Source organism: Triturus cristatus, chromosome 1_1 (assembly GCF_964204655.1).
Source record: "Triturus cristatus chromosome 1_1, aTriCri1.1, whole genome shotgun sequence".
Taxonomy (NCBI): Eukaryota; Metazoa; Chordata; class Amphibia; order Caudata; family Salamandridae; genus Triturus; species Triturus cristatus.
This window is the reverse complement of record NC_140579.1, coordinates 541,197,072-541,214,092: the sequence shown is the minus strand read 5'-3', so window position 1 is coordinate 541,214,092 and position 17,021 is coordinate 541,197,072. Positions and strand designations below refer to the sequence as shown.

The 17,021-nt window shown below is 45.3% G+C and overlaps 1 protein-coding gene and 1 long non-coding RNA gene across 4 annotated transcripts in view; both read right to left on the bottom strand.

Annotated features, from left to right (window-relative positions):
- The window catches only part of KIF21B (kinesin family member 21B), a 1,294,294-nt gene that overhangs the window by 1,053,245 nt on the left and 224,028 nt on the right, over nucleotides 1–17,021 (bottom strand). The window lies entirely within an intron of this gene.
- Nucleotides 1,602–15,369, bottom strand: LOC146870576 (uncharacterized). Its single transcript, XR_014978326.1, has 3 exons — nucleotides 15,214–15,369; nucleotides 8,183–8,333; nucleotides 1,602–1,856 (listed from the first exon to the last, which is right to left on the bottom strand). It is a non-coding gene; the product is annotated as an uncharacterized LOC146870576 (long non-coding RNA).

Below are 17,021 nucleotides of genomic sequence, written 5' to 3'. Positions count from 1 at the left end.
TATTTGGACTCTGAAATGATCCGGAAATGTTGTTTGGAGCTGTAAAACAGCTTTTGTCCCTCCCTCCTTTGCCCCCCTACCCCACCCCTACCCCCAGAATAAATGTGCATTCTCACAGCTTCCGTTTGTGGGTTGTTTCTGGGGATAAATCCTCCTATTGCGTGCTGCAGAAATGGGCGAGCGATAGTTTTTACTGTACAACACAGCGGCGAGTTTCAGTAATGGAATGAGATACATGCCAAATAAGACGTACAAAGGGAACAGAAAGAAAGAACATAATGAGTGCCACAGAGCGAAAACACGCTATTCCAACAAAGGAGTTTTGTCAAGAAGAGAAGAGGCTGGGGAGAAGATTAAAAGCACGCATCACTGACTCACACATCCCACTCCCCCGCTTGTGGCATCCCAAGTCAAAAAGGAAGATCATCCTGGACTCATTCTAGCGTCATCCGATGACTTCAGCCAGGCTATTCCTGTAATTATCTGGGGAAGTCATCCCAAGCCATCCTGAAGTCTGCCCACAGGGCAGAATATTTAAATGAGATGACTCTTACTGTAATCACAAAAACTACTCCAGGATGGTGTCCTGATTACTTCAATTAAAAATGCGTGATGATCCTTTACAACTCCAAGAATACTAATTGACAACTGCAGGATGAGTGTGAATTACTCCAGGATGGTGTCCTGATTACTTTAATTAAAAATGCGTGATGATCTTGTACTTCTCAAGGAATACTAATTGACAACTTCATGATGAGTTTGAAATACTCCCGGATGATTTCAGGACAACTTCAGGATGCGTCTTAATTACATCAGGATGATTTCAGGACAACGTCAGGATGAGTCTAAATTACATTGGAATGCTTCCTGGACAACTTCAGGATGAGTCTTAATTACACAAGGATGATTCAGAACAACTTGAGAGTATTACATTTAGATAACTTGTTATGAATGATTGTGAACTAGTCTATGTTTTTTCAACTTTAGAATGCCCTTGGTTACTCCATTATTATTTTCTACCATCTTCCAAAATATTATGGAATACTTTTGAATGATTTTATGACAACTGTGTGATGAATCTCAATGCCTCCATGAAAAGGGATGGATAGTTGCAGATTATTTTCAAGTGACTGAATATTAAGTTAGGGTTGGATCACCTTGAGGGTTATCTGACAGAAGTACTTTCTACGATTGACACATTGCCCATCCAGGGTCCAACAGGAGGAATTTCAAAAAACAAACTTGTAAGTATTAACTTGGAGAAGCACCACCGCCTTTTAAAACCAGCAATTGTGTTTGGGTGTAACAAATGTTCATTGTTTGTACAATACAGCTATTTAAAAAATAACCAGTAATCAGATCAACCAGTGCTTATTCTTTGGCATATGATTTTGTGCATCTTCACAGTAAAAGGTGGACCGTGATATGAACATGTGTAAAAAGTAGATGCCAGCAAAATGTCATATAGTATGTATTTAAAAGCAGCCTTGCATCTTGTGGCCTTCATCAATACCAATAGGGTCTTTGAATTTAAGGTACAGTTTAATATACTATGTTTTCTTTACTTAGTGACATGCTGCTTGAAATAAAATGGACTCGAATTATGTATTGACACTTAATTTTATTAAGTTAAAACACATACTTCACCCCACAGGAACCCAGGACACCATGCAAGACAATATTAAAGATATGCAAAAATAAAAGTAGTCAGTGAAAACAAGCAACATTGCTGTAAGTTTTCAGGTTCAGCATTTTCTGTAGTTCGCCTCTGATAGCATTTTTATGGCAAGCTTTTTCTTCATAGATCTGTTTGGAGATTGCCAGCTGATGGGCCTTGTAGGCTGGTTTCATAAACTCTGAAAATTGATTTAAAAAAGCATAGATAAGTAACTTGCTTCTATTAGATGGCCTGTCTTAAAAACAAAATCAACAAATATATTTACAGCCAGCATGATAGTATGGGATTTTGGGTTCATGAGTGAACTATAGGTGCAAAAGGAGCACATGCACAATTAAGTCATTTATAGGATTATAGGTAACAAAAGAAAATATCGCCCTCTGAACTAGACGAGTGATGGGCCATAATGTGGCAGTTGCTACACAAGCATTGGCAAAGCCAATAGGTCTCTCCTATGCAAGAGCTATTGATTTTACCAATATGTTTTAGCAATGTTGTACACCAGGGTGGCTGTTGTTCGGCATGGCTAAAGGTTAGTAGAGTAAAGGAGAGGGGGTTGGAATGGAGTGTCGTAAAGTGCAGTGGAGTAGAGTGTTATGGAGTGGCGTAGAGAAGAGTTAAGTGTAACGGAGAGAAGTGGAGTAGAGTTCAGTGTTGTGGAGTGTCGTAGAGTGGATGGGCATAGAGTTGAGCACAGTGTCAGAGCTCAGTAGAGTTTCATAGAGTGGAGTGACAGAGTGTCGTGGAGTGACGTAGAGCAGAGAGGAGCGGCGTAGAGGGTATTGTATAGAGTGGAGTAGAGTGTCATAGAAAAGAGTTGAGTAAAGTGGCAAAGAGGAAATTGCTTAGAGCGTCATAGAATTACACTGAGAAGAGTGCTGTGCAGTAGCATAGAGTAGAGTGTAAGTGGTGCAGAGTGTAATGGGGTAGAAAATCAGAGTGGAGTGCCGTAAAATACAGTGGTGCAGAGTAGATTGGCATGAAGTGCATTGATTGAGTAAAGTTGTGTAGAGTGCATTGCCGTAGAGTAGTGTAGAGTGCAGTGGCATAGAGTCGAGCTGTGTAGAGTATATTGCGGTGGCGTAAAACGCAATGGCATAGTGGAGTGATTCAGAGTTGAGTAGAGTGGCGATGATTGAAGTGGCATAGAGTGGAGTGCAGTGGAGTAGAGTGCAGTCATGCAGAGTCAAGTTCCAGAGTACAGGTTCGTAGAGTACAAGATCTTAGAGTGGTGCAGAGAGCAGTGATGTAGAGTACAGTAGAATACACAGCAAATGTGACATTATAAGAACAAGATTTAAGGGCCTGTGTACAGAAAGCGAGTTTGTGGAAGAATACAGTAAACAAGGTTTGGGCAACGGGTGGGACAAACTTGAGCTGTTACAAACCACAAAGCCAATGGTTAGCAAAGGGCAGAATGGATTCAGAGGTCAACTTTCTGAATGTCCAAGATGTTTTTAGCAAACCAGACAAAGGTGCTGTCTGGTAGACTGCGACTTAATAATGTCCATATGGTAATGTGCTCTTTCATTAGGTCTCGCCTGACCCAGCGCATGCGCTGGTCTGGCGAGACTTATTGAGAGAGGGCTCCAAAAAGTGCTACCAGGCCAGCCTAGAGCTACAGTGCATGTGCGCGCGCCGCGCTTTACCGCGATTACTTTCACTTTCGCGGCCGCGTTGATCACGATCACTTTCACGGCCGCTTTGCATAGCCAATAGGTCTCGCTTTTGGGACCTTATAAGTATTTAGTTATGCAACTGTTGCATAGCTAAACACTTATAAGGTCCCAAAGGCGAGACCTATTGGTTATGCCAATGCTTGTTTTTGTTCTGTTTTCAAGTGAAGAGGAAAGTGGAGACTCTTTACTCTGCCCCATATGATGCCATAGTTTTACATGGTAGCATTTTTAGACACGGTTTCGCTGGACTTTGAACTATCGTGCTCATAGCAGGAAAGAAGAAAGACGGGCTAAGGTACAGAAGTAGAAAAGCAAAACCCAATAAAATGCTTTTCCAGTACCAGCAATTGCCACCTGTGCATACAGAGGATAAACAGTCCCAGCCTCAAGATAGGACTTCTGCAAGATGAGCACCGAGTGAGATTTGATATTGGACTGTCCTTGCATCATGCGTGCCTAGAAAAAAGAAACTGCTCTGGCAACTGGTATCATATGGCAAATAGAAGCCTTCATACAGCTTATATTACACGGTCTACCAGGCATAGTCTAATATAAAGCTGGTAACACAGTTTACTATCACTGTCGTTCCTTCTAACACAGATTTATGGTTTGAGTCCTTTTCATGAGACCTGGAAAGACTTGTTCCTTTGGGCGGAAGGGAGGACGGTGGCAGAGTCTCCCCGACCCGCTTTACTATCTGCTGTGATTGTAACAGCGCTCTGCGCTCCCCACTAGCCGGTACCTGTTGTGTGTGTTTGCACAGTCTATCTTTTAATTTGTTACTACGATATTTTAAAAAAACGTTTGTCTTACTTACTGCCATTTTGTGCTGACGTTCTGACTCCTTGAGGGCTTGTGCTCGATACTTCCCCTGCCCCGCCCCGACACGGCAACCAGTGCCGATTGAGCGGAGGGCGGGACAGGAAGAGCCAGTGACCCCACCCACACTATCGCGCTGCTAGCGCTCTAGCTGACTGCATCAGGCAGGGCATTTAAGGCGGCGAGGAGCAGCGGGAGCTTGCGGAAGGGAGGACGGTGGCAGAGTCTCCCCGACCCGCTTTACTATCTGCTGTGATTGTAACAGCGCTCTGCGCTCCCCACTAGCCGGTACCTGTTGTGTGTGTTTGCACAGTCTATCTTTTAATTTGTTACTACGATATTTTAAAAAAACATTTGTCTTACTTACTGCCATTTTGTGCTGACGTTCTGACTCCTTGAGGGCTTGTGCTCGATACTTCCCCTGCCCCGCCCCGGTCCGACACGGCAACCAGTGCCGATTGAGCGGAGGGCGGGACAGGAAGAGCCAGTGACCCCACCCACACTATCGCGCTGCTAGCGCTCTAGCTGACTGCATCAGGCAGGGCATTTAAGCCCTCTCGTCGCCCAAGCGCGCAGCGATTGCGCGCAGGGGGCGCCTTAGTCGCGCCTGAGACGAGCCAGAGAGGAGCCCGTCTGTGCCCGTCCGTGACCGCACGGGGCCAGGGGCCATGACCCCTGTCATCGAGGCTCCTCCCGCTGGCGGTTCCGACAGACTTAGGTACTCTTCCAATGACCTACGTAATTTGTGGCACCCGCCGCTGAAAGGTTGCGCCCAGGACCCTGACTCATGTCCAGAGGGCCCTTTCTCATGTAGGCATTGCCGTTACCAGTCATACTCTTGCCCTCCCCTTTCAGGCATATTGACCCCTGAGGACTTGTGTCCCAGGTCTCCTAGGGGCAATAGCATATTATGCAATATAAGATCCCTCCCGAAGCATCACTCGGAGGTTTGGGACTTAATCCACTCGGCCCGCCCTGATTTTTGCTTTTGTACAGAGACCTGGCTCAAACCCCACCTGGTCCCTGCCATCACCCTGGGGATCCCTATGGGGTACAAGATTCTTAGGCTCGACCGCCCTGTCAAAACCGGCGGCGGGGTCGCAGTAATCTATAAAGACACTCTCACTGTCACCTTTCTCGACCAATGCTGTACTAGGGACATTGAAATCCTTGTTTTCAGAATTGGTTCCTTGTCACAAGCTTGCTGGAAGGGAGCACTGGTGTACCGTCCCCCTGGCCCTTGTGGGGAGGCATCGACCCTCCTTCTGGAGACATTAGCTCCTCATATCAGCATAGGGACTAATTTTGTACTCCTTGGAGACTTCAATGTCCACAGTGAATTGGCTGACAATACAGATGCGCGCAACTTGCTGGCTGATCTATCTACCCTTGGTCTTAAACAGTGCAACCAGGGTCCGACCCATCGGGCCGGTCACACCCTCGACTTAATCCTGTCCAACTCGCTCCTCCTGTCGTGTTACCCTTCTACGCAGGTGGAATGGACCGATCACTTTGTAATCAATTTTTCCCTCCCCGCCCTCTTCACAGAACGTTCCCAACCTGCTCCCCTTCCGTTATGGCGCAGGCAGTGGTATAAGGTGTCCGCCGACACTTTTAAATCTACTTTCGTACCTCCCGATTTTCTCCCCTCTGACTCCACCAGTTCGGCTCTGTCTAAATACAATGATGCCTTGATCACGGCGGTCAATTTAATTGCCCCTTTAAGACGCTGTAATCGGCGCTCTGACCGCAGGCAGGAACCATGGTACTCGGACCTACTGCGTGCGGAGAAAAAGGCCTGCAGGAAGTTGGAGAAAGCCTGGAGAATTTCACGCAGTATGTCCGATAAAGATCGGTATGGCTCAGCCATGAGACTCTATCATAAAAACATCAGAGCTGCCCGTAAATCTCACATTGTCTTCCAACTGTCTGAGGCTGGCAACGACCCTAAACTACTGTACCAGGTTCTTTGCACATTTACCAAGCCCGTTGCCTGTGACAGTCCTGAAATGCTGACCCAAAAACTGTGTGAGGATACCGCTGGGTTTTTTGCCAATAAAATCGATTCCATTTATCGTAACATCTCCCAAATACGCCCACCTATTGAGGAGACGGTTCCCTCCTTTAGCCCCCAGCCCGGAACAGTCGGTGCTGTTTCCGCTACGCTGTCCTCTATTCCCGAGATTAGCTTGGACCAAGTCAACTCCCTGATCGGGACTATTAAATCAGGCAGCCCAGTGGACCCTGTTCCTGCTCGTGTCATGCACCTCATTGGGAGTGTCCTCAGTCCTTCCATTCAGACGGTGATCAATCGCTCCCTCTCTGAGGGACTGGTCCCCCGGGAGTGGAAGGAGGCCATGGTCAAGCCTATCAGGAAAAACACCTCCATCCCCTGGTCTGATATGACTAATCTGAGGCCTATCTCCCTCTTGCCGTTCATCAGCAAATTGATGGAGAAGCATGTGAATCACCATCTTTCCAGCTTTATTGAGCAGGCCGGCTGTCTGGACCACTCTCAGTCGGGGTTCAGGCCCAGGTACAGCACCGAGACGGCTCTCCTCTCCGTCACGGATGCTATACGCTTGTCCCTGGACAGAGGGATGTCAGTGGTGTTGGTGCTGCTGGACTTGTCCGCAGCTTTCGACACCATATCCCACGCAATTCTCCTTACCAGATTAAAGGAGATTGGTATTGATGGAGCCGCCTTGGCATGGTTTACCAGCTTTCTCTCTGAGCGTACCCAGAAGGTGAATATGGGTTCCTTCAGCTCCCCCTCGGCCAGCATCACCAGAGGAGTCCCGCAGGGCTCCTGTCTCAGCCCTACGTTGTTTAACGTATATGTCTCCTCCTTGGCTAACATTGTGAGGTCTTTCGGGTTTATGCCTATCTCCTACGCTGACGATACGCAGCTGCTGTTCACTTTTAAAGACTTTACCCCGGAGATAAGACAAGCTTTCTCTAACGGCATGACTGCGATCGCCAGCTGGATGGCCCAGAACTTTCTCCAGTGTAATGTGGGAAAGTCGGAGGTCATGCTATTCGGAGGGGCAAAAACCCTGTGGACCCCTGACTGGTGGCCCTCCAGTCTGGGTCAGGCCCCATCCCCTAAGCAGGTGGTGAAAAATCTGGGGGTCCGTCTAGATCATGATCTCACCCTTGCTCATCATGCCAGCACCACGGCGGGTTCCTGCTTTCACATTATTAGCCTCCTTCGGAAGGTGTTCCCCCTTCTACCTGACCATACTAGAAAGACCTTGGTCCAGGCCCTCGTTTTGAGCCGCCTGGACTATTGCAATGGCCTATTCTTAGCAGCCAACGAAGGAGTGCTTAATAAACTTCAGGTGGTTCAAAACACTGCGGCCCGCCTGGTGACTAATGCCCCCCCTAGAACCCCATCCTTGCCCCTCCTCAAGGCCCTCCATTGGCTTCCCATCCGGAAACGGGTGGAATTCAAGATTTGCTGTGTGGTGCACAAGAGTCTTCACAACCTCGGTCCACATTACCTGGCCGAGAAATTTGTATACCACCGCCCTTCCCGCATTCTTAGGTCTAGCAATCAGTTATTACTTCAGGTTCCTAGACATAACAAGACCAGACAAGGAGGTCGCTCCCTCTCCATCATGGGCCCACGTCTGTGGAACAGTCTTCCTCTTTCCCTCAGAGATTGCCCTAGCCATCTAGCCTTCAGGAAACACCTTAAGACTACCCTATTCTAGTTGGAGCGCTGCTCTACCTGTTCTTTCTCAGCACCGCGCGGAGATACACCTTCGGGTGTGATGCCGGCGCGTTATAAGCCCATAAATAAATAAATAAATAAATAAATAAATAAACAAGTGATTGGAAGAGGAGAGAGACAGAGAGAGACAGAGAGAACAAAATGGCAAGGATGGAATCCTTTTACAATGTGATTTGCTTGGGGGATAACATATGCCAAGCGGTTTTAAGGCTCGAAACAAACATACCATGTAGCTTACTATTTTTATGCAAACAATACAATAACTTTCACCTGAATTTGTGTTGCAAGCTGATCCTTGTGCAATGCTCTGTTCAGAACTGGGGGATTTGGTATTCAGGAGGGCCCATTAGAATCCTTCAGCCGGTGCTGCAGATCAGTCTGCATAACAACACATCGAATTACACGTCATTATGTATATATACTGTAAAAAAATAAAAAGCAGTGGTTGTGGATGGAGATTTTACATATATATGGATTATGAGAACAAAATCAGATGATAAGCATCAAAAATATCTATTAGTCATAATCTATCCTTTAACCAGTTTCCTTTTTCAGGAATCACTGTTTCTCAAACATAAACTATTAGTATTACAGGAATACTATCAGAGTCTAAAAGAACAAATATGGTAAGAGTGAAAAATGAAGCAAGTCACCTTATATACTATAAATGAGCCACTATATATTTTAGAGAATGCTGCATTGGTTTCCTCGAATATCAAAACCAGGGCTCACTACAAATTATAAACTGCCAACTAATTTCCATGTATGCCTTTTAACTGTGCTACCATTCAGTAAAGTTTTAAAGACATCACATTGGTAAACGCAAACCTGCTTATGAGCTATGCAAGGGAGAGGTGGAATACAAAGCGTCAGAGAATGAAGTGCAGAAGGGTAGGTGGCCTGGTTTTAAATGATCAATCTCACTCACCTTTTAAGTAGTCATTCTCACCTTCTAAGCTTCTCACTTCTACTTGTACTAATACAGGTTTCTTGTGCTCTCAGTCTCGGTCCAGTTTACTGCAAGTCTAGCCGCAAGCGCCAATCTTCTTCCTTCCTCCTTTGATGCTCCTCTGGTACTGAACAGTATATGTATCACTGGAGTTTGATGTGTCTTGGAGCGCCGTTTTCCTCTATAACCAACCCCCCATGTGGTGTACCTCACTCATGCTGCCAAACAACCCAGCAGGCCTCTGTGCTGACTGACCCTACTTACCAGGTTCAGGTTAGAGTAGCTCATCCAATCCAAGATTCTGCTTTCCATTCTACAGTTGTAGTCCCCTCATCCCATTTCAGTATCTGAACTACAAATTATATATACACACACACACATATATATATATATAAGGAGATTGCAAAGGTAGCTGTACTCTTACATCTTGAACTCTGAACCCCCATAAATCACTGCTAAGAAGCAGCCGCCGAAAGCTCTGTGCCGGTAGAGGCTTAAGATAAATGAGCCCAGCTTTCAGAGGGCCTACAGATAATATTTGCTTCTGAAAGAGATATTGAGGTGGCCACAGCATGGCTGCTGTTCAGCATGGCTAAAATCTAGTGGTGTGGTGTAAAGTGGAATAGGGTGGAGTACTGTAGAGTGGCGCTTGGTGGAGCTGGAAAGAGTGGTGAGTGCAGTAGCGTGGACTGGCATAGAGTGGATTGGCAAAGAGGAGTAGTGGAGAAGAGTAGAATTATGTGTGGTGGTGTAGAGCAGAGTAGCATGGCATAGAGTGGGGGAGAGTAGAGAGGTGTGGAATACAGTGGAGCTGCAGAGAGTAGAGTGGCATAGCAAAAGGTGGAGCGGCAGACAGTGCTGTAGAGTGGAGAGGCATAGAGTGCACTGTGTGGAATAAAGTGGAGTGACATATAATAGAGTGGCACAGAATGGAGTGGCGTAGAGTGGATTGGAGCACTGTAGAGTGGAATGGCATTAATTGCAGCAGAGTGGAGAGGGACAGAATAGAGTGGAGTGGCGAAGTGGAGAGTGGAGTGGCATAGTGCAGCAGAGTGGGGTGGGATTAAGAGGTATTGAGTGGCTCATGAGGCCTCTTAGCCATAATGAAAGTTGTTTCCACATGAAAAGCAACTGAAATATGCAATCTGTGCGTCACTTACAGTGTTTTTTTATGTCATATATGTTCTGGTAATAACCTCGAGTCTGACCTTGCACTGTATTAATAAATGTGTGAATGAGTGTTTGTTTATAAGTACAGTAGTTCTGCATGACATTCTATTGGGCCACATTTATTTTCGCCGCCATGACAGACATCTGTATATGCTCGCATGGATGTTTTTACTGTCAGAAGCATTTAGGTTAAATGTGCAGTGTGGTTCAGTAAGTGGCTCGTACTTATGAGGTTCTAGAAATAGCAGCTGCTTGGAAGGACAATGAAAACAGACCGAAGCATACTATGTAGCTAGGTAAACGTCAGCGATTTAACAATGGTAACTGTGTGAGTATGCCACAAAAGGGATGCTCTAACAGTAAAGATACAGCTAGAAGAGGATCAGACAGATAAACAAGAGATGAGTAACCTCCATAGCTCAACTTCAGTTAGTTCCGAGTTCTCCAGGAGAAATACATTATCATTATGTAAAAAATATTGATGCAAAACAATCAATAACCTATCACACAGCCTGAGAAAGCTCCTTAAATCACTCATTACATTACAGCCACTGCGAAGAGGAGCCGAAATCTGACCAGAGGCTGCTGACAGGTTGAGCTGCTCAAGGAGCCAAAGCACACACGATAATAGTAATCAGGCAATGATGCCTTCAACAAACACGAGAGCCGGTGTGACTTTCCACAAACTCAAACAGGCGATGGAACCTTCAAGAAATAAAAACAAGAAAGCGGATTTTCAAAAACACAACTGCTGAATGTTTCTTTCAATAAGCATAAACCGGCAATTGCACTGTCAACAAAGAAATAATAGGCAATACCATCCTTTTATTCTGCACAGACACCTTTTTAATGCTATGCTAGTATGTATAAACGGGAATGAAACGCAAAGGATTTTTTTAACTGATGAAGGAGAAGCAACACGGAGTCTGGCGCAGGAGGCAACAGCACTGGGTCGCAGGTGGGGGAAACAGACAACAGAGCGAGAAAGCACAAAGTGGAGCACATGGAGGAGAGCAAACCGGAAAAAGAGAAATTAATGTGGAGCAGGCGGGAGAATGCAACAGGGGGAGCACACGAGGCAGAGAGCAACATGGAAGGGGACAGGGAGAAGTACAAAGGCGACAAAGCGGAGGTGAGAGAAGTTCACGAGGCAAATATCTGTAAAGACAAGCACTCAAATGGAGTGCTTAACCATTTCTAGTAAACTGGTGTCCACGTCTGACGACCTCACTTTTTTCGCGTTCCAATTAATTCTCTGTAAAACTAAACTCATGTGTTGCAAATATCCCATAAAGTGGACAGACGTAACTCCAAAGGATACATTTCAGACCCAAATTTACTTTGCTACAGAAATATGATAGTTTTGCCCCTCTTACCTTGTGCCAGCAAGCCGATCTTTTGCTGCCGATTAAATCTTCCTATGCAGAGCTGAAACTCTCGAAGGTGGCAGAAGGAGAAGAGAGTGCAGGGAATCGCCATAGTGTTTGATAAAAGAGACCTCGAAGCAGTCCTCTTCAAGTTGCATTGTACACACAAGTGCCCGACGCAGGCAGTGACGTAATTTCCGGTGCCACAAGATGTGCGTAGGCCAGGTGTTGAAGTACAATGCGTTACAATTCTAAGTCTTATGTCGTGGGTCAGCTGCTGCAGCTAAGCAACACATATTTGCTGGAAAAGTTCTGGTTTTTTTTGGTCTGTGTCCTAGCTACTCCGGAAGTGTCCTAAATCTATCTATTTCTAAACTGTACTATTGCTAGTGACTTTTACGCGTGAGTGTTTCCACTCTGCATACGAATCCCGTGGGCCTCCCACTTCCTAACCTTTGGTAGTATAGTGTAGCCCCAGCGATTCCCTAGGCCTATTCTATTTCCGTGACAGTGGTTCTTATACCACTTACTTAGTATATGGTTTGCGTGGCCCCTAGGGCCTAACTGTATTACTTACCTGTGTGACTTAATGTATGCTTAAATAAGACTGTGTTGTACTTACCTCTAATCTCATAAAGAGTGCTGAGGGTTTGACTAGAATAAATACACTTTATTTTATATATATATCTGTTGTGGTGTCCTTTCATTTGGTATTCAAGGGATTATATATGGTATCACAGCTGGCTTCACATGCCATTCAGAGTTTAGCCTAAGACTGCTCTTGTCCATGCTACCACTAGGATAGCTGGTCTATAAGGTTGACTTTACAACCAATCACCATAAGGGTATTTGGACTGATATAAGGTGTACACTATAACTAGTGACATCATACATCAGGCCAACTTCTCACAATTTTACTACTATAAAGGCAGGTACATTGCAGATAAAAGGGGCTTGATTTGAATGGTGCAGCAGGTGCAGTGACACTGGGGCCAAAAGCTCTAAGGACCCCCATAAAAACACAGAATACTGCTACATATTACTACTAAACAGACAGCCCTGTTTTCCCTCCGCCCACCCTCCCACTTACTGACAGTAAAAGAAGAAAGGAGGGGGGCCATGTCACCCCCTCCTGGAGCCTTAAATAGCCCTGGGACCGCCACCCCAAGGCTCCCCGTTGATCCCCATGGTTGCCTTGGGTGGGACTAGGCCACCCAGTCTAGAAGCCAGGCCCCGGGCAATGGTTTCCCGGAGGCAAGAATCAGCCCCTTGAGGGGAGCTGCGTGTCCCACCTCCTATGTAAAAATAACAAATACAGGTCAGGGCCTGGGGGAATGGGGTCCCGGGGCGGGGACCATGTGACCCCCTTCCCTCCTTAAAATGCTGGGTGAGGGCTGGGCAGCTGAATCTTGATGAGCAAACGGTTCTGGGTGATACCAGTACTGCACAAAAATGTAAAAGGTATCTCCATAGTATAAAGCAAATAATGTTTTAAAAGGTGAGTTATTTCAGCCTCGCAGCATAAAAGAAAGCTGCGCGGCTGCTATGTTAAACATAAAGCGCGGTGCTGAGTATTGTATAAAACTTAAATTCAATGTCAGCAGTAAGCTTTTTAAAAAAGGTTCTCTCACCAAAAGTTAAAGCGTGTCGCTGCAGCGAGCGCTTTTAGTAAATATAAAGGCGGCGTGCATTTGTAAATATAAAAGCGTACAAACAAAAAAAGTAAGCACGACTGCTATACTTGAAGCAGACTGCGCAGCTAAAATAAAAGCGGACGGCATGATGTGATGTGGTGTAGGGGCAAATCATTAAACAAAATAGTGCTCACAGCCAAGATAAAGCAGACCGTGTAACGAGACAAGTAAAAGGTCCAATTGTTATGGACGGTAACAAATGCAGACAAGGCGAAATCAAGGAGGGACTAACAAGCCTAAGGCAGCATTTATGAAGGACATTGACACAGGCCAATTAAAAATATGTGCGGAGAGTGGGCAGGACCTTAAAGCCATCCTCCAATACTGCATGCCTCGCAGCAGCGCATGCGCTGCATAGGCTCGACCTAAACACAGATAAAAGGGAGAGGAATAAAGGAAGAGATATCGCAGTGGTAAAGACAGATAGGGTACAGAAGGAACGAGAAGAGTGAAGAGAACTGGTAATAGCAGAAACTGGAGTGTGATAAAGGAAGCTGATAATTAAAAGTGGAAACGGCATGGAAGGGAAAAAGGAGATCTGGAAAAGGAAGCGTGAAAAAGGATAGAAAAGAAAATGGGCAAGAAATAAAGAGAGGTGAAAAGTAGTTTGGGCATATTATCAAGGTCCGGCGTTAAAATTATCGCCGCTTTATCGGCAGAAAACTGCCGCTAAAGCGGCGATAATGGGCTTGATAATATGCCGCAGAGAATTCCAATAGAAGCCCATGTTCTGGTGTCAACATGGGCTTCTATGGGAATTCTCTGGTGAAATTTGAAGGAAGAAAAGAACATAGTGCAGGTGACGGGAAAAGGCTGTATGCCTCCGCTCTATAATATATATGTCTAGAAATAAAATATATGTAGTTTAGGGAGGACATGCCTGTATCATTGCTGGGCTTCAGGCTTCACCTTATGCATAGCTCTGCTGCCCAGACACACAATAGTGATTCATTCAACGTGACAGGGTTTTCTGCCATGAATATGTTTTACTTTATTAGTTAATTGGCTCAGGGAAAACCTATGAAAAAGTCACCAGGAAAGGAAAATAGGCAGAGAGAATTGTATTTTTTATTATTATTCTCTCTGCCTATTTTTCCTTTCCTGTTGACGTTTTCATACTTTTTCCCCTGAAACAATTAACCAATAAGGTCAAATACAATAACATGACAGATGAATGGCTGTGGAATGGGGAGGTTACTTGTAGATTAATGCTCTTGACATGGTTTGCAAAGTTTTTATGTTGGGAACCCACTGCCTGCTAAAAGCCCAGAAAGCACCTTTGAAAAGAATTCTCTGAAGCCATCTGCTTCGTGTCATGAAAGCTCAGTGACCTACTCGGTGATACTGCACGCATGGGGCCTGCAGCAAATTAAAAAAGGTAGTCAAATGAATAAAATGTAGCCATGAACAGCTAGGTTTTCACAAGGCAACTAAAACAGCTCATCATATCATCGCAACTTTCCTACATAATGCTCAGCTATTAAGTGTTTTGCCCAGAATCACAGTCAGAGTGGTGATGCAGGAGGTCTAGAAGGGGTGAAAAACCAACAAAGCCCCATTAACAAGCGAATTGTCTTTTAAAGATATGTGAAGTACTGGGGGGGGGCGCAGTCAGAGGCTGTCGCGCAGAGGTGGAGTTACAAGGAGGGGGGCCGCAGGAGAGGGGAACCCTCATTATTCTGTTAATGCTACATTGCAGGGTCACTCGATGGACAATGGAGGCACAGCAGTGGAGGTCTGCCAGCAACCTGCCAGGCCAGTGCACAACACTTGCATCACCCTCTCTCTGCCTGCAATTGCGCTCCATGCTTCTGAAAGGTACGAAAAAAAACGTGCATTTTGCGTTTCAAATGTCCGATCCTGCAGCAGCACACTTCCAAGGCCCATACATGACAGTAACCCGATTCAAGGCCCCATTCTCCCGATTTTTTAAAAAAAATCTCCCACTTTGCTCTTCTGAGATGTTGGCATGTATGCAAAAAGCACTGCATTACAGCGCCGCATCTTAAAAAAAGGCGGGCTCCCGCCTTTCAAACAAAAGCGCAGCAGAACACTCCAAAGTGGTGGGAAATCACACCCACATCTCACCCGCACCCTCAGACCCACGAAAAAAATACCTACGAAATGGAGCACTTTGCTTCTTTCCCGGTGCAGCCCGATCCGTGTGCACACAACCCGGTCTCTTCACCCGGTCGGACTAGTACAAGTCAGCTTCCGCTTCCGTTCCAACCAGGGGCGGCTGCGGCATGGTAGGCCTGGATCCTACCAAAACGAGCCCAAAGGTAGCCTGTAGTGCTGCTCCGAGGCAGGAGGGGCTGGGAAATTGATGCAAGCAAGGAATGAAAAGACAGACTTTCGCGTCCGCACGGCCGCTTTGATCGCGATCACTTTCACGTTTTGCTGCGCAGACCCAGCCTCCTTAAAACTAAAGCAGTAACGCCAGCAAATAGGTCAACATTGGGTTGAATAGGTCTTTTTTTATACTTTTGAACGCAAACAAAATAATTTGTCTTCAGCCTGCCCCCGCCATCCAATGAGGATTCCCCTCCCACTATCCTCCCCCCCTTAAAATCCCATTTTGGATGCAGTGCATAATTATTCAATGTTAAAGGTTAAAGCCTTTTATCAAAGTAAAGACATTAGAGGCACGTTTTTTTTACCTTTGAACGAAAACGAAAATAATGTCTTCATTCTTTACTCCTCATGCTTATACCCGACATCCAAGGAAGAGACAACAAGGGTAAAGCCAGATACCCTGTTATATTTTCACGTCCTTACATCTTAAAACCAAGGATTTGCATTTGAGGAAACTTTATTTTTTACGTTAGAATATTTTGTACTTAAAAAAGCACTCGCAGAATCAATACACGGGGAAGCACATGAAAAATCGCAGGCAACGCGTACATTTATGGTTTATTCTGTGCTCTCAATTTAGGAGAATTTTTACAACTGTGTACATTGTCATAAAAGTGTTTCGTCGTGCATTTGTAATCTTGTGTGGCGTTAACAAGTATATTTTAATGTTTAAAAAGTAAATTCATTTTATCGATTTTGTATTTGTTGATTTTTATAAAAGCTTAATTAATCATTCTTTCCGCGATGCTAAAATGCGTGGCTCTGGCGTTCAATGTTTATGGGATTGAAGGTGCCGGCTGCGCATTTAATGATTTGAGCCCAATTATAAAACTGTATTCTTTTATTCTGTGCTATCTGTGGTTCACAGATTGGCGTCAGTGACTGGCAGTATGGTTGGCGGGCCACTCTTGCACGACCGGTTATCGCACATACAAGGTCCGTGGTCTCGACGGGTGCCTGGCATTTCTGGAACAGACCAGGGGTTCTACACGGCCTCGTTTTAATTCTAATTAAAACGTTTCTAGAACAGATATGTGGCTTAAAGGCTAGTGCGGCGGACTTGGAAGGTGGGGAATCAGGTTAGAGTCTGGTGGAAGCCTCAAACATCCTGGGATTGTTAGTAACTCGCTTATTATCCCGGTGCCTAAAAATGAATGTGCCCTTCTGTAATGCAACTGGTGCCCATGTAAGGCGCTGTTTAATAGTTTTAACTATACCCACTATGCACTCTGATATCATATTTCCTCTTCTAAGGCAATACTTGCTGCATGCAATACAATCGTGGATAAGCACGCTAAGTATTGTAAACGGCAATGCCTTTTATTTATGTTTTCAAAACATGCAAGTGGTGTTCAGACACCGCTTGCAGGTTTTCAGAACACATAATTAGAAGGCATTGCCATTTATAATGCCAATAGCTTAAGCTCTCACAAATGCGAGACCTATTGCATTGCAAATGCTTGTTTTGTTAGGCTCCGGGAGATTAAGTGATATGCCCAGGATCACAGTATTTTCAGCCTCCCTGCCGAGGATCGAACCAGATACCCATCTCCGAGGTCGACCATATGCCTTTA